The sequence below is a fragment of the Primulina tabacum genome, chromosome 3, assembly GCF_025594145.1.
Source record: "Primulina tabacum isolate GXHZ01 chromosome 3, ASM2559414v2, whole genome shotgun sequence".
Taxonomy (NCBI): Eukaryota; Viridiplantae; Streptophyta; class Magnoliopsida; order Lamiales; family Gesneriaceae; genus Primulina; species Primulina tabacum.
The window spans coordinates 45249099-45274393 of NC_134552.1; the positions used below are offsets into that span (position 1 = coordinate 45249099).

A 25295-nucleotide genomic window follows, 5' to 3' on the forward strand; every position below is an offset into this window, starting at 1 on the left:
ACCTTTTTAAGTGAGTGAATCGATCTGAAACGAATTTAAAATATATATCACACATATTAATAAATTTCATGATATACGTTGCAAATTAGATCTCGTGGCACTATAGTACATTTAAGAACTTTATCTATCTAGCTTGTATGGATATAGAGATATAATAAATATCATAGTTAGATAAAATCATAATATATTTTTAAAATAAAGATTATTTTCACATAAGAGTAAATAAAAACTCAAATCATATGTTGGCTTACTCGGCACCTACTATAACAATATTTGGATTAATGAATTTTGTAGATAGAGATTTTAAATTCATTATAACAAATAAATTGATTTGTTTGGATAAATCCACACGATAATAAATTTCAATTTTCAAATAGTTATTTTATGAATCATTATTAGATATCTCGCATAGGATCAATTACGTTCTTGAAAGTTATATATATAGATTGAACAATACACCTCCTTGAGCTAACTTTTGGGTAAGCTTAAGTTCATGATATTAATATGATATCAAAACTTTGATCCATCGTTATGTGTTGGACCATCGTTATGGGTCACTTGTTAAAATTTCTTGTAAACTTTCATTTATGTGCATGAGGGTGTGTTAGATGTCTTACATCAAATGAATTAAATTCTTGATAGTTATATATACGGATTTGGACAATCCTCTCAACTTGAACTAACTTTTAGGGTGTAGTTAAATGCAAGTCCATGATCTTAATAATTATTATGATGAATTTTAAAATTAACTAAACGTAAAGTCATTTCAAATATTTTCATACAAAGGCAACCTAAAGAGTTAGCCAAATCCTTGGTATACAGTTGAGCTCAAATTAAAAATTCATACTAACACAAAATTTTGAAAAAGCAAAAACTACATTCTAGAATTTGTTAGTGGTCGACCACAACAAATGTTTTTCTTAGATTAGTTCTATAAAACAGGGATAATACCCACTTTCGTCCTTCTTATTTACCGCTTTTCTCATTTCAGTACGTCTTCATTGTTGACTGCTTATTTAATCCTTCATGTATTGAAAATCTTCCCGAATTGGTCCATGTCGTTATGTAGACGTTAATATTAATGTTGACCCACAGTATGTGCCTCTCACGTGATCTTTTTTTTTTATGGCAGTCGATTTCTCCCCAAATCAGTTTACTTGCCAGCCCCACGACAGCCCTAAATCCCCAAATCAAAGAATCCTCCCCAAATCAGTGTACTTGCCATTACCCCTACGCCAACACTAACTCCCCAAATAAAACGATGGCAGTAAAGGGAAGTGCGAATGCTTGGAGACGGTAATGGCAAGCTTTCAGGCCGTTAAAAGTAAGCTTTCAGCCCCTAAGACTGTAATGGCAAGCTTTCAGGCCGTTAAAAGTAAGCTTTCAGCCCCTAAGACGGTAATGGCAAGCTTTCAGCACCTAACACGGTAATGGCAATCTTTCAGCCCGATAAGAAAGAATTCATCGCATAAGAAGTAAGCAAGCTGTCCTTGATTAATTTGTTGCATTTTTTCACTCAAATTTTCATCTTACATTTTTTTTTCGAAATAGTATATTGGTAGATTCGCTAAACTGGTAGGCTGTAATGGATCGAAGAAGTAAATTTTCAATTGAATTCAACCCGAATTACGGTAATGTTTTATTTTTAAATTTGATGACTTTGTGGATAAATTTTATGAGATTAATCACATTTACAGGATGTTAATATTATGTTTGTTAGGCTTGATGTGAGAACCCACTCTTGTAACAATTAAATTGTACTACAATGGTTTAATGGAAACCAATCGCAAGAGAAAAATGTACAAAGGTGGGAGTACTGAATTCTTTGATTTTGTGGACATGGATAAGATAGGCTTGATTGAACTATGGGGTTATGCTAAGGAATTAGGATGCCTGGACAAAGATAGGTTCAGATTTTGGCACAAAATCGGTAAATCTTTGACCGATGGTAGATATTTGGAAAGTGATGCTGATGTGGTTGATTTTAGGAACCATGTCCCCAAAAACTATGAAGTCGAAATTTATATTGAACATGATGAATGTGTTTCAATAAATCAAATAGATGCATCATGTGTTTTGGAGAAATCGAATGTAGTTGAACCGAATACAAGGGTTGGAATGAATGGTGAAGATGATGTAGAATTTAACGATAGTGAATTTGATTTCGAAGAAGAAGAAAATTATAAGGGAAAGGGGAAAAATATAGTAATTGATGGTGCTATTTCCAATGATTTGTTTGAGAGAATGCAAGGTGATGAAGGAGATGATGATTGTGCAGAAATTGATGAGTTAGAGAGTGCATTTGATTCTGAAGAGGAAGATTCACAAAAATTCCAAATGTATGAACATTCGGAAAATCCTGATTTGAAGCTTGGAATGATATTTGATTCAAAAAAAGAGGCAAAGTTTGCAATAGAAAGTCATTGTATTAGACGAGGGATGGTAGTTAACTTTGTGAAGAATGACAAAGTAGGCTTCGAGGTGTGTGCAAAAATGAAGGATGTAAATGGGTTATTCATGTGTCACCACTGAGTAAGGACAGTTGCTGGCAGATAAAGACTTTTGAATCCGAGCACAAAAACTGCTATTGGAATGTTAAGAACAAAAACATCAAGTCAAGCTGGTTAGGTGAAACTTTCGTGAATAAATTGAAATCAAATCCTAAGTTAGGTACCAAAGAGTTTAGAGAAGAGGTTAAATCTACTTTGAATGTGGCCCTCACATATAAACAAGCTTATTTGGGTCGAAAAAAAGTATTGAAGCTAGTTGATGGTAGCATAGCGGAACAATTTAGCCGAATAAGAAATTATTGTGCTGAACTGAAAAGGTCCGATGAAGATGCTTCTGTCATTCTGAAACTGACTGATGAAGATGATGGGCCAAGATTTCAGAGGATGTATGTGTGCTTTTCGGCCTGTAAACAAGGTTTTAAAGAGTCTTGTAGACCTGTGGTTGGAGTTGATGGATGTTTTTTGAAAACCAATAGTGGTGGACAGTTGTTGACAGCAGTTGGCCTAGATCCAAATAACAACATGTTTCCTATTGCTTATGCATTGGTGGAAGGAGAGACAAAGGATAGTTGGATGTGGCTTCTGCAGTTGTTGGATAACGATATTGGCTTTGAGAATCAAGATGGTTGTACCTTCATGTCTGATAACCAAAAAGACTTGATTCCTGCATTTGAGAATTTGTTTCCAAACGCTGAAAATAGATTTTGTGTTAGGCGTCTGTACACCAACATGAAATATGATGGATTCAGAGGTGTGGCGATAAAAAATGCTCTTTGGGCTGCGGCTAGGGCGACAAGAGTCGAACAGTTCAAAAGGCGGATGGAAGACTTGAAGAAGATTAATCATGATGCTTACATATGGTTGGCAAAAAAACCTGAACAACACTGGTCCAAGGCATACTTTAGCACAATTTCAAAATGTGATATACTTCTTAACATGTGTGAGTGTTTCAACAGCATGATTTTAGATGCAAGAGAAAAACCAATCATCTCAATGTTCGAAACAATAAGAAATTTGTTGATGGCCAGGTTTCAAACCAACAGAGAGAAGGCCGAGAAGTGGGATGGTGTGATGTGTCCGAAAATTAAAGTTGTCTTGGCAAAGAATAGCAAGGAAGCAGCCGCTCTTACTCCTTTGATGGCTGATGAGACACATTTTCAGATCACAGGCTTACACCAGTAGCACTCTGTTGACCTGTGTAGGATGAGTTGCAGTTGTAGGAAATGGGATTTGACTGAAATTCCATGTCCACATGCTGTTTGTGCTATTTTGTGTAAGCAAGAGAATCCGGAAACTTATGTACACCGTTTTTACAGTGTTTTGAAATACAAGCAGTGATACTCGCGATCCATCATGCCCATTAATGTGTTAGAGTAGGTGCCCGTCGAGCCAAGTGTTGGCCGAGTGTTCACAATGAAACTCTATGTATAAACAATCTTTATTTTAATAATATTTGAAATTATAGTTTTGGCACATCTTTATCTGTATACCCATGCTAGTTGCATAGATAAAGTCCTTGAATATACAAATAGTAGAAAGAATATGAGATGCTCATATGATGAGTATCATGAAACTCATATTTGGAATACTGTATATTCTAAACAGTTCCTAGTCGATTCAGCCGCCGCTAAGAAGGATATAAGCCGCTCGAGTTCGAGACTAGTATCTGCGATGTGAGTATCATGTTTCATTGGTAGGGGACATTGTGATGTCCGAGCATGCAGATATGTGCTCCTGGTAGAGTGCACTGAACAACCCTCCATAAAGGACTTTTCAAGTGGTTCTCACTTATCGAGTGGAAACGTCCTAGTTTATGGTTGTACACCATTAGTCCTTATGACCCGGGACAACATTGAGACTCTATGTGCTAGCATTACACTTTGACTTGTTTACCGACTCTCATGGGGTCATCAGGTGGCAAGGTTGGGTGTTTTGTCGAAACATAAAGGAGTCGATGCATTGTAGTCGGGGATTCACCACTTACCTTCGGGTATTGATATCTTATGTGATCTCATGTATATGTAGTTTGAAATCTCTGATCAGAGTATGGTGGTAATTATGAAAGGAGTTTCATAGATCACACCATCGATGCAACTACGACATGACACATAGTATCGATTCATTGACAGCTCTCGATATACCAATGGTTGTCGAATCGGTCGGGATATATGAGATGAAGGGACCGTACTGTACGCTAACCATAATTGAATGGTTCTTGCAGGCACTGTCATTTGATACCTAGGGAATCATGTAAGCGATGCTGCTAGGCGTTTAACATGATTGGTTGGGTACTATCAGACTTGAGTTCTGACGTTCTTGTTATCAAGGAGTTGATAGGTAAGAATGGAGCAATTGGGGTATGCTCATATAAGGACATGTTTAGTCCGAATCACATGGAGATGTGAACCCACGGCTAGTTGTATCACTGAACCATTGAGGGCCACACAAGTACTAGCTTTCTAGATTCCCGTTGAGAAGTAAAACAGTTCAATGTGTTGAACGGCTTATAAAGGAGTTTATAAGCGTAAGGAAAAATAGAAGTATGACATCTATGAGGGAAATGTAACTTTTAATTTGTGGAAGTGTTCCTAAATTAAAAGTTGGCCAAATGAATAATGTTTTTGAAAATTGTGATTTTCATTAACATTATTATGGACTAAATTAAATTAATTCAAGTGTTGAATTAATTAAACACTAGTGGACCTAGTAAAGTCCAAATAATTAAATTAATTCAAGTGTTGGATTAATTAAATAGCATTAGGCCTAGTAGAGCCCAATTAGAAATAATTATTAAACTAGTGGACTTGAGTAATATCAAGTAAAGGTTAAATGGTCTCAAATGTGTTTGAGACAATTTAAATAAAAGTCCATGGACCTTGTAATTGTTACAAGCCCAAGTAAAATGCATGCTTGGAAGGTGAAGGGTTGGAGACATCTTTTTAGTTAATTGCATGGCATGCACATGCACCTTTTTGCTTTAATATTTTCTACAACCAAGAAAAGTCTCCCCCTTTCTCTCCTACACTAAGTTGGCCGAAATTTGCACCATTTTCGCTCCGATTTTTGTTCTTCAATTGTTGAGGAAAGAAGATACTTCTCAAAGAAAAATCCTCTTATTTTTATAGTGCAAAATAAGAAGGGTTCTAGCTAGTTGGTGGTGGGCCTAATTTTGAAGAAAGGAGGCTTGTAGATTGTCTTGCCATCAAGAGCTTAATTGTATATCAACTAAGTTGGAGCCAACATCAATCTTTTAAGATTGATAGATATAAGTTTCTTGACACCCTATGAATGTCATAGTTGTGTTTTGTATATGTTACATGCTAGTCCATGAGGTGTTCAAATTTTTATTTAAAGTTTCGGTTTTCATGCCTTGAAAAGTTTTTTGAACTTCCGTTGCGCATTTGAACACCTAAAATCGATCCCCTTTCAAGTGGTTTCATGAGCTAAGGGTACTAGTTTGTGTAGCATATACATAATATTATATTGAGGTCGATTTCTAACAGCATGAGATGAAATTTTTGCAACAAAATCAAGGCATTTTGCGGAAAATTTCGGGCAGCATGTTGCTGCCCATTTTGGGCAGCTCGGACTGCCCGAGGGGCTGCCCATTCCGGAAAGCAAGTGCAACCCGAGGGGCTACCCGAACGTTTCCCCTCAAAAATAAAAATAAAAAAAAATTTGTTGGCCGGAATCCGGCGACGGCGATGACGACTAGGGTTTTCAAAAGGTGTTTTGAAATATCAAATTGTCATGAGTCTTCAGTTGTTGGGTCATTAGATGGCTAACATATTTGTGAATTTAAATGGGCCAAAATATTTTTGGTGAAAATGAATTTTTTGGGCCCTTAAGTTTAAATTTACAAAAGTTGCAAATATTTTCTCATAAAATAAATAATTGAAATTGGACTTTAATTATTTATAGTAAATTGTGATTTACAAGAAATTCGGTTACAAATAAATTAATTGGAAAGTAGACAAAGGTGTTTGTATACTTTGTTAATTTAGTTTATAATCGTGGCGGTTAGTGATTGGTTCAAGATATATAATATTGGATCAATTAATTATTGTGATAATTAATTGATGGTGTATTATATGTGATATTATGCATGAAGGATGATCAAAAGCCCAAGCCCAATCGAAGACATGTAAATATTGGAAGCATATGTAATAGTTGCATTTGCATCCCTTGCATTTCCCTATGATTGGACCTAGGCCCGTGTTTAGCTCACACGGGCAATTAGTATTGGGGCGATTGGTCATCCTTGTTTTGTTTACTGTTTATAATATATGCATGATATGTTATAAATAATGAGTATGTGCGTTATTATTATGATAATAACAAAGTTGCATGAATCCGACAAACATACGATCAAACATGGCGAGTTTTTTAAATAAAATTAATGATGAGACCTTTCAAAATTAAAAACCCTCATTTTGAATAAGATTCAAAATTAATATCAAGCCCGAAAAGGGGAATTATAAATTTGTTTATAATTTCCATGTCTTCCATCGACAATGGGTGCATGATGAACGCTACCTGTGCTCGGGGCTCGGCTGATATTATTGGGGGGGCCCTGGGTGCCGGAAAGCTGTGACATCCATTGACATGGTGATGTGAACTACGTGAAACTCCCATGATTTCGGCTCATATTATTGAGGGAACTCATGGCGACCGTCCATTAAGGTTCAACATCGATGGGTAAGGCTTGACACGTGAAGATGAACGATGTCATATTATTGGGTCCTAATCAAACGTGAGACAAAAGTTTAAGTAAAGGGTTGCATGGTGATGCAATTGGAAACTACCTTTTAGGAATTATGATTGGCTGATATTATTCGGGATCATAATTCGCTAATTGAACCTTACGTACCTACTGAGGAAAGGAGTTTCCCGTCTTCACTAGAGGGTAGTGAAAATGTCAAAACAGTGGGAGTGATTATTTATGAAGTAAAAGTCCGTACTTTATATCTTACTAAATATTTTAAAATAATCATTTACATTTATCTATTTTACTTTTCAGTACCATTTTTTGACAATGTCTTCGATTCGCAATCTGCTATCTACAATACTCGACAAACACGTATTAACCGGACCTAATTACCTCACTTGGCTAAGAAACCTAAAGATCGTCTTGAACTCGGAAAAGATTGCATATACACTGACTGAGTCGCCCCCTGTTGAGGCTCCGACTAGCTGCACTCCTGAGGAATTGCAGACTTACAAGGAATGGTTTGACCATGACTTGAAAGCCAGGTGTTATATGCAGGCTTCTATGAATGATGAGCTGCAGAGGCGTTTTGAGGATGCATAGAGTGCTGTTGACATTCATTTGCATCTCAAGGAGCTCTTTGGTGAGCAAACACGGCCTCTTAGGCATGCTACCCTCAAGGAGCTAATCACTTTGCGCATGTGAGATGGGGCTTCGGTCCATAAGCATGGCCTAAAGATGATTGGGCTCGTGGACAAGCTCGTTGGCATGGAACTTACGTTGCCTTCGTAGTTGACCACCGACGTGTTGCTCTTGTCACTGCCTAGCTCATTTGATCCTTTTGTGGTGAACTTCAATGTGAACAAGATGGAGCCGACCCTTGAGGAGTTGGTGAACATGCTTGTGACCTTTGAGTCCACCATCAAGAAAGAGAAGCTGGTTCTTTATGTGGGTTCTTCATCTGGTACGAAGATTGATCCATATGGAAGGGAAAGAAGCGTTCTTTCCAACGTCCCATGAAGAACGTGCCCTTGATGAGGCAATCTTCGAATCCCGTCGTGGCAGCCACACCAGTTAAGGCTGATAAGACTAGTGATGTTTGTCATCACTGCAAGAAGCCTGGACATTGGAGGCGTAATTGCAAAGAATATCTTGCTCAGAAAAGTTCTGAAAATGGTATGTTCTATATTGAATTAAACATTTCAATTAACTCTACTTCTTGGGTATTGGATACCGGCTGTGGCTCACATCTCTGTAATGATTTGCAGGTGATGGGAAGAAGTAGGAGACTAAGGGGATGTGAGACCTTCTTGAGGATTGGCAATGGGGCAAGAGTTTCTACCAAGGCTGTTGAAGATGTTTACTTATTGTTGAACAATAATTTTAAGTTAATTTTTAAGAGATGTTTTGTTTGTACCTGATTTGATGAAAAAACATTGTTTCCATTTCTATGTTGATAAAAATGGATATTCTTGTTTCTTTAGCAAAGGTATTTGCAATATTTACAAGAATGAATGTTTGATTGGTACTGGTGAACTTGAAAACGATCTCTATAACTTAAAATTGAAAGATATTCCACTAAATGTCCATTCAAAGGCTGACACCATATGAGATATGGATGAGTAAGCCTCCCAAATATTCTTATCTTAGAATATGGGGGTGCCCTGCTTGTGTGAAGCAGGTAGTGGGAGATAAATTGGATAGTCGATCCATTTTATGTTACTTTGTGGGATATCCAAGGAATTCAGTTGGATACTATTTCTATCATACCCAAGAAACAAAAGTGTTTGTTTCTAGGAATGCAACCTTTTTGAAAAATGAATTTCTATTGGATTGAAAAGAGGAGATGATAGAACTCGAAGAGGTTCGAGAGACACCCACAATTATAGAACCCACACCCGAAGAGCCAAGAGAGGAGATACAAGCTCCTAGAAGATTCGAGAGAGTCTCGAGACCACCTATGAGGTATGGTCTGCTTCTTGAAGAGGGCCATGATGAGCCTAACCATGGATGTGATCCAAGGACCTTCAAGAAAGCGTTATCTGATGCCGATTCATCCAAGTGGCTTGAAGCGATGGTATCTGAGATGAATTCCATGCATTCAAACCAAGTGTGGAATCTCGTAGATCCACCTGAGGGAATTGTTCCCATAGGGTGTAAATGGATTTACAAGAGGAAACTTGGGGCGGATGGGAAGGTATTGACCTTCAAGGCGCGATTGGTGGCAAAAGGATATACTCAAAGACAAGGAGTTGACTTTGAGGAAACATTTTCTCCAGTTGCAATGTTCAATTCCATTAGGATATTGCTAGCCATAGCTGCATGGTATGACTATGAGATATGGCAGATGGATGTCAAGACAGCATTTCTTAATGGGGATATTAAGGAAGAGATTTACATGTCTCAACCTGAAGGGTTTACATCTGTCGGAAGTGAGCATATGGTATGCAAACTTCAGAGATCTTTTTATGGTCTAAAGCAGGCATCTAGGAGTTGGAACCTCAGATTCGACAGTACAATCAAAGAGTTTGGTTTTACTAAGAACCTGAGGAACCCTGTGTGTATAAGAAGGTCAGTGGGAGTGCTGTGTCATTCCTGGTGTTGTATGTTGATGACATTCTACTCATTGGGAATTATGTAGGAATGCTTCATTCAACTAAAATATGGTTAGCGAGTAAGTTCTCGATGCAGGACTTGGGTGAAGAATCTTTTGTATTGGGAATACAGATCTATAGAGATAGATCGAAAAGATTGCTTGGTCTCACCCAGTCCACATACATTGATACCATCGTGAAGCGGTTCTCGATGGTTGAGTTTAAGAGAGGACATCTACCAATGTGTCATGGCGTGTCCTTATCCAAGTCTATGTCTCCCAAGACTGATGCAGAGATAGCGGCGATGACACGCATTCCGTATGCATTTGCAATTGGTATCATCATGTATGGGATGATATTTACACGTCCTGACGTGGCTTTCGCACTAAGTGTAGTGAGTAGATATCAATCGAACCCCGGTCTTCCACATTGGAAAGATGTGAAAGACATCCTCAAGTATTCTAGAAGGACCAATGAATTGTTCTTGGTCTATGGGGGTGGGGAACTGAAATTGGAAGGCTATACCGACTCTAGCTCCCAAAGCGATATCGATGACTCGAAGTCAATCTCTAGGTTCGTATTCATGCTCAATGGTGTTGCTGTCTCTTGGAAGAGTTCCATGCAAGACATTACGGCGGATTCCACCACTGAGGCCGAATACATTGCTGCATCAGATGCAGCAAAAGAGGCTGTTTGGATAAGGAATTTCGTCCAAGAGTTTGACGTCGTTCCTATGGAGTTGCTCCTGTCCCGGTGTTGTGTGACAACACGGGAGCCATTTCTCAAGCAAAGGAGCCAAGGTCTCATCAGAAGTCCAAACATGTATTGAGAAAGTACCACATCCTCCGAGAGATTGTGGAAAGAGGATATGTCTCGATTGACAAAGTCGGCTCCGCAGATAATGTTGCTGATCCACTAGCTAAGCCTTTACCTGGACCATTATTCGAGAAGCATCGCGAATCGATGGGTTTAAAGCATATGGGTAGTTGGCTCTAGTGCAAGTGGGAGATTGTTAGAGTAAGTGCCCGTCGAGCCAAGTGTTGGCCGAGTGTTCACAATGAAACTTTATGTATAAACAATCTTTATTTTAATAATATTTGAAATTATTGTTTTGGCATATCTTTATCTGTATACACATGCTAGTTGCATAGATAAAGTCCTTGAATATACAAATAGTAGAAAGAATATGAGATGCTCATATGATGAGTATCATGAAACTCATATTTGGAATACTGTATATTCTAAACAGTTCCTAGTCGATTCAGCCGCCGCTAAGAAGGATATAGGCCGCTCGAGTTCGAGACTAGTATCTGCGATGTGAGTACCATGTTTCATTGGTAGGGGACATTGTGATGTTTGAGCATGCAGATAGGTGCTCCTGGTAGAGTGCACTGAACAACCCTCCATAAAGGACTTTCCAAGTGGTTCTCACTTATCGAGTGGAAACGTCCTAGTTTATGGTTGTACATCATTAGTCCTTATGACCCGGGACAACATTGAGACTCTATGTACTAGCATTACACTTTGACTTGTTTACCGACTCTCATGGGGTCATCAGGTGGCAAGGTTGGGTGTTTTGTCGATGCATTGTAGTCGGGGATTCACCGCTTACCTTCGGGTATGGATATCCTATGTGATCTCATGTATATGTAGTTTGAAATCTCTGATCAGAGTATGGTGGTAATTATGAAAGGAGTTTCATAGATTACACCATCGATGCAACAACGACATGACACATAGTATCGATTCATTGACAACTCTCGATATACCAATGGTTGTCGAATCGGTCGGGATATATGAGATGAAGGGACCGTACTGTACGCTAACCATAATTGAATGGTTCTTGCAGGCACTGTCATTTGATACCTAGGGAATCATGTAAGCGATGCTGCTAGGCGTTTAACATGATTGGTTGGGTACTATCAGACTTGAGTTCTGACGTTCTTATTATCAAGGAGTTGATAAGTAAGAATGGAGCAATTGGGGTATGCTCATATAAGGACATGTTTAGTCCGAATCACATGGAGATGTGAACCCACGGCTAGTTGTATCAATGAACCATTGAGGGTCACACAAGTACTAGCTTTCTAGATCCCATTGAGAAGTAAAATAGTTCAATGTGTTGAACGGCTTATAAAGGTTGACTTCTATAAGGGAAATGTAACTTTTAATTTGTGTAAGTGTTCCTAAATTAAAAGTTGGCCAAATGAATAATGTATTTGAAAATTGTGATTTTCATAAACATTATTATGGACTAAATTAAATTAATTCAACTGTTGAATTAATTAAACAATAGTGGACCTGGTAAAGTCCAAATAATTAAATTAATTCAAGTGTTGGATTAATTAAATAGCATTTGGCCTATTAGAGCCCAATTAGAAATAATTATTAAACTAGTGGACTTGAGTAATATCAAGTAAAGGTTAAATGGTCTCAAATGTGTTTGAGACAATTTAAATAAAATTCCATGGGTCTTGTAATTGTTACAAGCCCAAGTAAAATACATGCTTGGAAGGTGAAGGGTTGGAGACATCTTTTTAGTTAATTGCATGGCATGCACATGCACCTTTTTGCTTTAACTTTTTCCACAACCAAGAAAAGTCTCCCTCCTTCTCTCCTACACTAAGTTGGCCGAAATTTGCACCATTTTTCTCTCCAATTTTTGTTCTTCAATTGTTGAGAAAAGAAGATACTTCTCAAAGAAAAATCCTCTTATTTTTATAGTGCAAAATAAGAAGGGTTCTAGCTAGTTGGTGGTGGGCCTAATTTTGAAGAAAGGAGGCTTGTAGATTGTCTTGCCATCAAGAGCTTAATTGTATATCAACTAAGTTGGAGCCAACATCAATCTTTTAAGATTGATAGATATAAATTTCTTGACACCCTATGAATGTCATAGTTGTGCTTTGTATATGTTACATGCTAGTACATGAGGTGTTCAAATTTTTCTTTAAAATTTCGGTTTTCATGCCTTGAAAAGTTTTTTAAACTTCCGTTGCGCATTTGAACACCTAAAATTGATCCCTTTTCATAATGGACCAGCCATGTGGCCTGAATGCCACTTAGTCCCTCCATTACCACCAATGTATAAAGAAAAAGTTGGTAGGCCAGCAAAGTTGAGAAGGCGACAACCTGATGAAGTTCCAGCTTCAAGACAATCAAAGCTGAAAGGTGTGAAACGAAACAACAAATGTCGGACATGTGGTGGGTTTGGACACAATCAAAGTAGTTGCAACATATCTAAAGCAAGTGGTGAAGCCGAGACACAAGAGAACAATGAAATGGACAGAGGTGAAACCAAAACATCACAAAATTACAACGAAATTGATATAGGTGATGTTGTGGAGTTACTTTTGTTTTATTTTTAGATTCTTATTTCAATTTTTAGCATTATAATATTTATCATTTAATAGGTGACATACAATCTGCACCACAAACATGCAATGAAGCCGAGCTTGGTGCGACTACACAGGGCGACGCACTGTCAGATGAAAGCGAAAGATTCATAAAAAGCGCAGAACGTGCTGAGGCAGCATTCAAAAGAAGGAAAAAACTGCAGGTTACAAACTACATGTTCTGTATTTTTGTTCGTTTAAATTGACAGAAATTTTTTTACGAGTTTTGGTGTAAAATGATTATTTTTAGGTAATACGACAACGAGCAACTGGAGTAACAATTAGTGGCATCTCCAACAATATCTCATCTGTTAATGTAAGTGCAAGTGAACCTGTTACATTTATTTTTGTGAGTTAGATATGTTTCAATTTTTTTTATTTTCTTCTCAGGTCCATAAAGTACTCAACAAACAAACGCATGTCATTGTGAAAGGCGGAAGGAATTTCGTAACTGTGTCTAATTTGAGAGCTTCAGTGGATGACAGAAGGAAAAAAACACCGATATAACCAAGCGGAACTGGTGGTTCACGAAGTAAATGTTGATGAAAGTAGTTGGTTGTGGACATGAGCACAGAAAACAAAAAAAAAACATGTTATTGTTTTGTTGGATTTTAATGGTTGTGAACATATTATTTATTTCTTGTTGGATTTTAATGGTTGTGGAATTGGATGTTGCGGTTGTGTAATTTTTCTTTTTTTTTACATGGAATTACTGGTTGTTGTATCTTCCTGCATCTTCCTTGTAATTGTATGCCAACATTAATGGAGTTAGTGGTTGTGGTGTTTTTTTGTTTTCCTGCATCTTCTTTGTAATGGTATGTCACCAGTAAATTGTGCCAAGCTACCAAATAATGGTTCTTTTCATCTTGAAGGTTCCAGTAAAATATACTTCCACTATTAAACATTGGACACAAGCAGTGCAATCGGACAGAAGATGAAAATGAACAATTGCACACAATTGTGCAATCAAACACAAGATAAATATTAAACATCTTACTCAAGTCAATGTTAAAGACAGGTGGTTGCATTCATAATTCAAATCACATAATCCAGAAAACACATTTAGTTTTAAAACAAGTGCAACATAATTGAAAATGATAGATGCGACACATGCATCATCACTCTCCTCCTCTTCTTTCCTTTCCGCACTTAGATGCGCCACCAACAAAAGCAATAACTACTCTATCTATCTTCACCAAGGTGTAGAGACTCTATTATTTCTTTGAGCTCCGTAGATAACTCTTCCATTTTCAGTGCATTTTGGCGACTTTGTCGTTCCAATTCCATTTTAGCCGCTACTAAGTGGGCTACTCTTTCATACTCTTTTGGTTTTTTACTCGAACTTCCATCAGATGTCGAACTTGAACATTTTGCCTCGCTACAGGTATAAGAAGCAGCTCCAACAGATTGTTTCTTCATATAATCATCGTATGATTTCAATGCCGCTTTTCTAGTGCAATAGGATTTATGAGAAGCTCCACTGTATTTACTCACTTGCACTTGAGCCTCCTCCCAATTGTCGTAAACACCAGGTTTTCGTCCAACAAATACAACATATGTTTTTCCCTACAATAAACAAGAATTTTAAAATTTCGAAAAAATATTCATAGAAAAACGCATGGGAAGTTACAAAATACACACTAAAATAGTAATCATGCTACTAATCTGCTGAAAAATTTCAAAAAAATCAAAAAATAAATATACATTTGTAGGATAATTAAATGAAACTACACCAAATAAAATAAATCCAAGTATTATAATTATGATACCATGTTGTGCCTGACAAATTCGAAAAATAGTGCTAACCACCTTCGAAATTTCTACTCCAAAATGTTGAGATAAAGTACATACATATATATTCCATTAACGATTAAAGATCAATTAATATTCACTTCAAAATGACATAAAAGATCACAAAATAAGACTGCTACGAACACACTAATCGCGAACCTACAACAAAAACATGGAAAATAATGAAAAGCCTTCACCATTGCAGATGTTGTAGTAGATTGAATATGGAATTGCAGAATTTTCTTCCAGTTCGCCGTGGCTTTCGAATTAGGATTCTTTGATTTGGGGATTTAGGGCTGTCGTGGGGCTGACAAGTAAACTGATTTGGGGATAAATCAACTGCCATAAAAAAAAGATCACGTGAGAGGCACATGCTTTGGGTCAACGTTAATATTAACGTCTACATAACGACAGGGACCAATTCGGGAAGATTTTCAATATATGAAGGATTAAATAAGCAGTCAACAATGAAGAGGTACTAAAATGAAAAAAGCGGTAAACAAGAAGGACGAAAATGGGTATTATCCCTATAAAACATTATGTAATATAACTAAGACATCTCCGACACTCATGCCTCATCTTACTTACATCACCCAAAAGTCCAAATTCACGGTTTCATTACATCACACAGGGACCCAGTAAAGAGCCTTGCACCAAAAGGATCAGGAATTTGACTCTTTTGTCCCTCCAAAATCCCCATTTAAAACTCCTACTTTCCCTCTGTTTCTGGCTCATATTTCCGCACGACCAAATTAGTCCCCTGTTTTCTTCAACAAATTTTAACAGAAACAAAGATGGAATTCAATGGCCAGAAACCCATTTCAAAATCAAGTCAAAGGCTTCCACCTAGGAAAGGGCAGATCAAGATCAAGATGTTCAAGTTGTTGGCCAAATCAGCTGCAGAATTATGGCGATTAACGATCGCCGAAACAGAGAAGAGAAAAGAATTCGAGCTCAGATTCCACAACTCCACATGAAATTCTTAGCTCCTACAACTCCGGTGATGAATCTGTCACTTGATTTTTCCACTGTGTTTTACAAGAAATGATGTTCGGATGGAAGTCTGTGTAGACTGTGAAGTGCACCATTAGAAGCAGCAGAGGAGGTTCTGATATTGTTTATTTATCATTTTTTAGTTGTTAACTTAATTTGATTTTGTAAATTTTTGTTTTGTATGCATCGACTCTTCTTTGTATAGGGAAATTAATTGTGTAAGGCTTCATGCTCGACATGAAATAAATAAAATTTGTGCGAAGTCTTAGTTCGGAATTAGATTTTTTTAAAAAAAAAAAAATTTCCTTCTTGTATTTCTTTTTGGTATTTGGAACTTGCAAATGATCATTGTTGCAACTCATACGTTTCACATACACGGATTGTCGAAAACAATTATTATTATTATTATTTTAAAAATCTGATGCAAACGAGTTAAATAGATTTGTGTGGAATTTGAAGATTGAATTTGGAATTATGATTCTTTAAAATTTCGTTTGCTAGTTGGAAACATCGAATGTAATGTTCCGAAAATTTGAAGGTCCAAGTGAACCACATGCATGTAAGTTATCATATTTTTAATGTATTTTAATTTAATTGTTTTAATTGCATGAATTAAATATGGTGTGCATGTTTACATATTTAAAAAGTACCTTTCTACATGAATGCATAAAAATATGTTTTAAAAAGTTATTCAAGACTCGATCGAGGAACGAAGAGCGGGGACCATATGAGAGAAAATATTTTATTAAATAAATATTTTAATTGTTTAATGTGTTGTTAATTTAAATAGAATTTTTGAAAATGAGGTTTTGAGGTGTTTTATAAGCCGAGTTGTATTTTTAAACGGTATTCGATTTTCGACGAAAATATGAATTTTTCGAGAACTCAGCTAATATTTTCACAAACTTTCCTAAACAAAATATTTTAAAAATTGATTAAAGGTCTTAATGGGTTTATTATACTAAGTTAATGAGCCTAACCTTACATCATTTGTTTTAATTAATAAATAAGCCAAAACCCTCCCCAAAACCCACCATACACCACACGCCCCAACCCCTCAACACACAAGGAATCTTCCATCAGCACTCAACCGCACACGCCACACGATTTTGAGGGTGAAACACGCAATTTTGAAGGCCGCCAAGCAGTTTTTCGTGCTTAATAAACGCAAAGGCACGCCTAAATCTCCTTCACTCATATTTCACACCATATTATATGCTTTGATACATGATTTCCTGAAAAACATGATACACTTTTTATATTTTCGTTTTTATGATATGTCATGGACAAAACTTGTGTTTTTATGATCTAAAACTTATGTTAATGATGCACAAAGGGGCTGTCATGGTAGGTTTACTAGATGGGATGTTTTTCCACATGTTTAAGGGTCGTGAGATGCGTGTTTAAGGGCTGAAAAGTTAGGGCAAGAGGATGAGGATTCTAGAGTCCTAGTGTAGAACCCGTAAATCAGTCTACGTATAAGCCATGCATAATTCTAGTATTTTAAATTAAATTGACTTCATTGCATGATTATTTTAATGCTTTTCTTTGAAGTTAATTATTTTATTATTTCATCCAGTAGTTTGATTTTTCAGTTATTTCAGTGAGGCCGGACTGGAGTTGGAGCTTTGAGATAGAATTTAAGATTCGATAAATATTTCCAGACTTTATTTTAGCTAGCAAGTAAGTTAATTTAAGTTAATAAGGAGGATTGAGGATTTAATTTAAGTTACTTGAGGTGATTAAGAAATAAGCTCATTTAAGTTACTTAATTAAGGGATTAATTCACTAAATTAATTAAAGGATTAGTGAGGCTTTTAAGGGTTATAAATTTACTAGTTAGAAAACATTTTCCTTCCATTTATTAGATGAATTTTCGGCCACCCTTAGTAGATTGAGCAAGGATATGCCAACTCACCTTTGACCAATTCTTTGTCATTTTTTTAGCATGATAACCTTTTTAATTATTGATCAACCTTAATTAGTTTATTAATAAACAATATCCTAGTCTAATTATCATGGATAATATCGGCCATGCTCCCCCCCAAAAAGACTTGATCAAACCAATTCAAAATTTGAATGAGAGGTAGACTTGGTCTTGATTTTCTTCCCTATATTTTTCACCCATTCTCCTCACCCTCTTAACCACCATTCCCCCTCCCTTAGTCTCGAAAATTAGAGCCATTTCAGAGTAGAAAATCGTGACCCTCATAGCTAGAAACAAGAGAGAAAAATCGAGCAAGAAGCAAGGTAGGAAAGAAAATCGCTCCACCTCCTCCACGCCGAGTCGTCGTATTCTTTCGTTTTTCATTCAAACGAAAACCAAGGCATGTCTAGATTCTTTCAAACCTCAATCAAGTCCTATTATCATTATTTTTACATTACATGATCATCATTTCCATGCAAAAACCGAAACACACCAAGAATTTTCAGAAAAATATAACATGCAGATTTTTGGTTCTACCATGCTTCACGATTGGTATGTTTTGTTTCGATTTCAGGGATGGCTCGTTCCAGGGGCTCAAAGCTGCATATGAACATGTACTAGGACATGTTAGGGTCATGATAGAACGTTGGTTCCAGCCCCATACACACTAGAATTCGTCAATGACAGCACATCCCCCATGAGTGTCATATTGAGCTTCAAAAATTCTGTTTTGAGGTCAAGGGAAAGGATCTGATCTTGGCTGCCCTAAGGGCCTATAGCCATGGTTAGATCACTCCCCTAGCATGTCTAAGACGTGACTAAGTCGCCCTTTTGGTGGCTCGGTCCATGGTTCATCGTTTTTTAAATCAAATGCAAGAACAGCCCCCTCCCCTCTCGGCCCCCTTCGGTTTTGACAGCATGTATGAGTTCGGCTTTGGTTGGGTTGGTATGGATCTTGGTTGGCCTATGGCCCTTAGCCACGGTTGATACCATGCCCCTAGATGTCTAGATCGTGCCATGGTCAATCAATGGCCACTGGAACGAGTCGAGACAGCAAGCAAAGCAAAGCACCCCTCATTCGCGCAAAGGTGCTCTCGGGTGTAACTTTTCTGATGTTGCTGGAATAATTCGAATTGTGGCTGGCCTATGGCCCTTAGCCATGGTTCAAATAATTCCTTGGGATGTTGGTAAGAGTCTCTGGTCGGTGGTTCACGCCCCAATGGCCGGTAGTCTCGAAAACAACACAAGATACGTGATGGTACAGCTGCTGGAAATTTACAGCAAGTTGCTGTGTCGGTTTGGAGGCTCGTTCGAGTTCTCGGTCGGCTTTTAGCGTATGGCCTTGGACTGCACAGTGCCCCATTGAGTTAGGAAGGTCATGTTTTTGACCGTTTGTGATTCGGATCATTTTTGAGGTCGTACGAGAATTTACGGTGCGATGTGCCAAATTGACTCTCGAAAGAGCGTTTCTTGTTTTGGCCTTCATTTCATCTAGATTTCGACTCTCATCATTTTAGGAGCATTAGTTCATAATTTTAATCGTATTTTAATCATAACTATACGTCGGTTCAGTGTCGGTTCGGGTTGGTTCGGAGTCATGATTAAATACGAAGTCGTTAGACGTAATTGTCGCATTTTCAAACTTAATTGCATAGTTTGGTCAAGTATAAGCTATTGCATATTTTTCATGACATATTTAGGTTGCAACGAGCCTGGGAGCGATCCAATCCAGTTGGTAAAATATACAGGATATTTTCATTATGCCATTTAATTATATTACGTGCATGAAAATAGAAAATACTTATTTTTGAGATTTATGCGATATTGCTTGTGGTCAATTCACTATTATGGGAGCATTATTTATACGGTCGCCAGTGACCGATCAGTTCAGTTTGGTACCACCCGGTCGCCAGTGACCGGTCAGCTCAGTTCAGTTTGATACTTCCCGGTAGCCAGTTACCGATCAGTTCGGTTCAGTGCAGGGGCCACAGGCGTAGACCATAATCTCAACAGAAAATTTTTATCAGTTATTTCAGTACAGGGCTCCAAGGAGCAATCATTTTCATTATGATTTTCAGTTCAGTTATGCACGTATTATAATTGCTCAGTACAAGTTATTTTAAGTATGCCTCATGACATGATATTTTATCCATGCAAATTACATTTTCTCGTTACCTACGATATTTGCATGCTGAGTCTTTAGGCTCACTAGACTTGATTGTTGTAGGTACTGATGAGGCCAGGGCCGAGGGCGGGGACCAGTGAGCCTGCTTGGGTCGACAGTAGTGGCATCCGAGGACCTCAGTTTCAGCACATGTCATTTTATGCTCAAACATTTTTACCAGTTGTTGGACATTCTTTGAATTGTTATTTTTGACAAACTTTATTTTCTTCCGCTGCTATATATTTTTTTTAAACATTGAACTTGATTCATCAGTTGATTTTATGGATGAGGCACTCCATTTATTTTAAAAGAAAAATTTTTAATTTTCCGCAAATTTTCAAAGCAAGGATTTTCGGGCCTTTACAGTTGGTATCAGAGCCGACCTCTCTTAGTACGGTGTGGTTTGGGGACGAACCAAGCGGAAGCTGGTGGGCATGTGAGGCCCGGGGCCGAAGAGGGCGGGGGGTGATCGCCGGTGCCATCAGTTGCACGGACAATGAGCGGCTCCTGACAGGCTTCTAGGTGAAGGGAACATGAATGAACCGAACCCACACGGGAATGAGAGGGATTCCGAGACTGTTCAATGTAATGGACTGTACAGTTGAAGAGGGCTTAAAAGATTCTGATTTGTACTACTCATATCACGAAGGTGCATCTTCTTTTCGGTAGCTCATCACATAAGAACTCCAAAGTTAAGCGTGCTTGACTTGAGTAAATTTTGGGATGGGTGACCTCCTGGGAAGTTTCCCAGGGTGCGTGTGAGTGAGGACATAAGCACGCTGGAAAGACTCGTCTTGATACAGTGAGGACAGTCGTCGAATCTGGGCGTTACAAGTGGTATCAGAGCGGAGGTTCTGTATAGGGTTACACACTACTACTGACCACGAGAAGCTCACGAAGCCACGCCTTCGGTCTGTAAGTTTTACAGTACAACATTTTATTTATAGCATGAATTATTTTGACAGCATGCTTCCATGAAATAATTTCGACCAGATTTTCAGCATTTCAGTGTTCATTTAAAATAAATTATGGAATTATGCATGTTAGTTATGTATGGGTTATGTTGGAACAATATGCCCCCCCTAGACGTCAAGTAGGACGCCCGAGAGGTAGTGGCCAGCACCGTCGCGAGGACGATGACGATCAGAGACAAGAGAGGCAGACACATCCTCCTCCTCCTCCACCTCCACCACCGCCCCCACCTGACATGAGTGCCCAGATGCTAGCTGGGATGACACAGTTCTTCGCACAATTTGCGGGGAATAATGCGGTGGTGACTAGGCCGACAGGGCCAGAGGCTGTTTACGAGCGATTCATGAAGATGCGTCCAAAGGAGTTTTCTGGGACGTCTGACCCCATGATTGCCGAGGGATGGATCAAATCCCTCGAGGTTATCTTCGAGTTCATGGAGCTGGGAGACGCAGATCGAGTCCGATGTGCCACCTATCTGTTCACTGGAGACGCCCGCTTATGGTGGGAAGGAGCGTCAGTAGCCCTGACCTTGGCTACACTTTCATGGACACGCTTCACGGAGGTTTTCTACTCCAAATATTTTGCTGAGGAAGTGCGCACCAGGTTGACCACTGAGTTCATGAGCCTGAGACAGGGAGATATGACGGTTACGGAGTTCATCCGTAAGTTCGAGAGGGGCTGTCATTTTGTGCCCCTGATAGCGAATGATGCCAAAGCCAAGTTGATGCATTTCCTGGTGGGTCTACGGCCGATCTTGCGCCGGGATGTAAGGGTGTCTGACCCTGCTACTTATGAGATTGCTGTCTCCAAGGCCCTAGCCGCAGAGCAGGATCTGCGGGATATCGAGAGGGATCGCCAGGGCAAGCGCCCAGCCCAGGTACCACACCGCCCTCCTCATCATCATCATCAGCAGCAGAACAAGAGGCCTTTTCACGGACCGCCTAGAAACATAGGCCAGCAGCAGCAGCGGGGACGCCCAGCCCCGAGGACTTATGAGCACCCAGTCTGTCCCAGGTGCTCACGCCGCCATCCTGGAGCATGTATGTCTGGCTCAGGAAAGTGTTTTAAGTGTGGTAGTCCAGACCACATGTAGCTGCAGTGCCCTCAGAGGAATCTGCCTACCCAAGGCAGAGTTTTTGCTCTTCATGCCGCGGAAACCAACCCGGAGACTATGTTGTTGACAGGTACCTTTAAACTTTAAGTTATTATTTGAATTTCCGTGTTTTGGGAATAGGGATTAAGATTGAACTTAGAACTGTGATAGGATTGCATGCCCTACTCAGTATTATTTTGGGGATTTAAGTTAGAAGAATTTTGACCATTGCATGTCTATAAGTTTAGTTCTTGTAGCTACTGGATTCAACTTAGAGTTCCGCTCTTTCAGAGAGAATTTTTATATATGGTTCCGCTACCAAGGCCTTGATAGATTCAGGGGCCACTCACTCGTTTATTTCGGAGGTCTTTGCAAACTTTCTCAAGATCCAGACCATTGGGCTAGATACAGCCTTTTCAGTAGTGTTGCCGTCAGGCGAGGAGATGGCAGCTACCAATGTTATACGAGATATAGACCTTGAGCTGCACGGTAATCTTGTTTATGCGGATCTGATTGTGCTACCGATGCCGGAATTTGACATTATCCTAGGAATGGACTGGCTATTGAGGAACAGAGTGTTGATAGACTTCCAGCGGAGATCCATTCTTGTCTGACCGCCTGGAATGGAGCAGTTCTTATTTGAGCCGGACAGGTACTTTCCTTTACCGCGCATTATTCCTTATGTTCAGGCCAGGAAGCTCATGCATAGAGGGCGTCGGGCATTTCTAGCGACCTTTTTATCTGTCCCCGAGGAACCCAGCCAGTCAGCCTCAGATGTTCCGATTGTCAGAGATTTCTTAGACGTTTTTCCCGAAGATGTCTCTGGTATGCCACCCGAGAGAGAGGTGGAGTTTTCCATTGAGCTTATGCCAGGTACGGCTCCGATATCCAAAGCGCCGTACCGACTAGCACCGACAGAGATGGCAGAGCTTAAGAAGCAGATACAGGAACTTCTAGACAAGGAGTTATTCGCCCTAGCTTCTCACCTTGGGGCGCGCCAGTCTTGTTTGTTAAGAAGAAGGATGGCTCTATGAGACTTTGTATTGACTATCGGGAGTTGAACAGGGTTACAGTGAAGAATAAATACCCACTTCCGAGGATTGAGGATCTGTTTGACCAGTTGCAGGGAGCTTCGATTTTCTCCAAGATTGATCTGCGCTCTGGTTATCACCAGTTGAGGGTGAGAGATGCTGATGTTTCCAAGACTGCTTTTAGGACTCGTTATGGCCACTACGAGTTCCTTGTGATGCCGTTCGGACTGACGAATGCGCCAGCGATCTTCATGGATCTCATGAATCGCGTATTTCAGCCGTATCTTGACCAGTTTGTGATAGTATTCATAGACGACATTCTCGTGTACTCCAAGAATCAGGAGGATCACAGCAGGCATCTGGCCACAGTGTTGCAGACATTGCAAAAGCACAAATTATTCGCAAAGTTCAGTAAGTGCGAATTCTGGTTAGAGAAGGTGGCGTTCTTAGGCCACATTGTATCCAGCAGTGGTATTGAGGTAGACCCAGCGAAGGTTGCAGCAGTCAGAGATTGGGTTGTGCCGCAAAATGCATCAGAGATCCATAGTTTTCTTGGCTTAGCAGGATATTATCGGAAGTTCATTAAGGGATTCTCTTCGATTGCAGTTCCACTCACAGCACTGACCAAGAAGAATGTGAAATTTGTTTGGAGCGAGGAGTGTCAGAAGAGCTTCGATACTTTGAAGCAAGCTCTTATCTCAGCACCGGTTTTGGCCGTGCCGTCAGGGTCCGGTGAGTTTGTTCTGTATACCGATGCTTCGAAGCTCGGTCTTGGCGCAGTATTGATGCAGCATGGGAAGGTGATAGCTTATGCTTCTAGACAGTTGAAGACTCATGAGAAGAACTACCCTACCCATGATCTAGAATTGGCGGCCGTACTTTTTGCCTTGAAGATTTGGAGGCACTATCTGTATGGAGAGAAATGCCAGATCTTTACCGACCACAAGAGCCTCAAGTATTTCTTTACGCAGAAGAAGATGAACATGCGTCAGAGGCGTTGGTTAGAGCTTGTGAAAGACTACGATTGTGACATTAGCTACCACCCGGGTAAAGCTAATGTAGTTGCGGATACATTGAGCAGAAAAGTCGCAGTGATGGCTCATTTGACGATTCAGAAACCTCTTCAGTTTGAGATACAGAGGTTTGATCTCGAGACTTATCCTCGAGGTAGAGTTCCTCGTCTATCTACCTTGACCATTCAGTCTTCCCTTATGGACCGTATTCGCAGTGGTCAGTCAGCAGATGAGCAATTGGCACAGTGGAAGAAGAGAGATGAAGCCAAGGGCAGTGTCTTGTATTCAGTCAGTGATGGTATTGTGAGATACCAAGACAGGATATGGGTTCCTAGCAGTGATTCTATCCGAGCAGACATCTTGTCAGAGGCCCATATGTCCCCGTACTCCATTCACCCTGGGAGTACGAAGATGTACAAAGATCTGCAGCTATTGTATTGGTGGCCTGGTATGAAGAAGGACATCAGACGATTTGTGTCCGAGTGTCTGACCTGCCAGTTAGTGAAGGCCGAGCATCAGAGACCAGCAGGTTTGCTCAAGCCTCTCCCTATTCCCGAGTGGAAGTGGGAGAATGTTACCATGGACTTTGTGACCGGATTGCCGAGGTCAGCTAGAGGATCAAATGCTATCTGGGTGATTGTAGATCGTCTTACCAAATCAGCGCACTTCTTGCCTATTAAGACGACTTTCACCATGGTTCAGTATACAGAGCTGTATATCCGAGAGATAGTCCGACTCCATGGTATTCCATTTTCTATCGTATCTGACAGAGATCCCAGATTTACTTCCTTGTTTTGGAAGAGTTTGCATTCGACTATGGGTACGAAGTTGCTGTTTAGCACAGATTTCCATCCGCAGACAGATGGGCAGTCGGAGCGAGTTATTCAAATTTTGGAGGATCTTCTTCGCGCTTGCGTCATTGATTTCTCAGGGAGTTGGGAGTCGAACTTGCCATTGGTTGAGTTCACCTATAACAACAGCTTCCAGTCTTCTATTGGTATGGCTCCGTATGAAGCACTGTATGGCCACAAGTGCAGATCTCCTGTCCATTGGGATGAAGTAGGAGAGAGAGCAGAGTTGGGTCCAGAGATTGTTCAGCAGGCAGCA

At 39.5% G+C, this 25295-nt stretch overlaps 1 long non-coding RNA gene across 2 annotated transcripts; it reads left to right on the top strand.

Moving 5' to 3' along the window:
- Positions 1-13117: 13117 nt before the first annotated feature.
- Positions 13118-13862, top strand: LOC142539145 (uncharacterized). Of its 2 annotated transcripts, none has more exons than XR_012818840.1 (3): positions 13118-13382; positions 13455-13520; positions 13595-13862. It is a non-coding gene; the product is annotated as an uncharacterized LOC142539145 (long non-coding RNA). The 2 variants fall into 2 exon arrangements; XR_012818841.1 differs by having other exon boundaries at positions 13118-13368.
- Positions 13863-25295: the final 11433 nt, after the last annotated feature.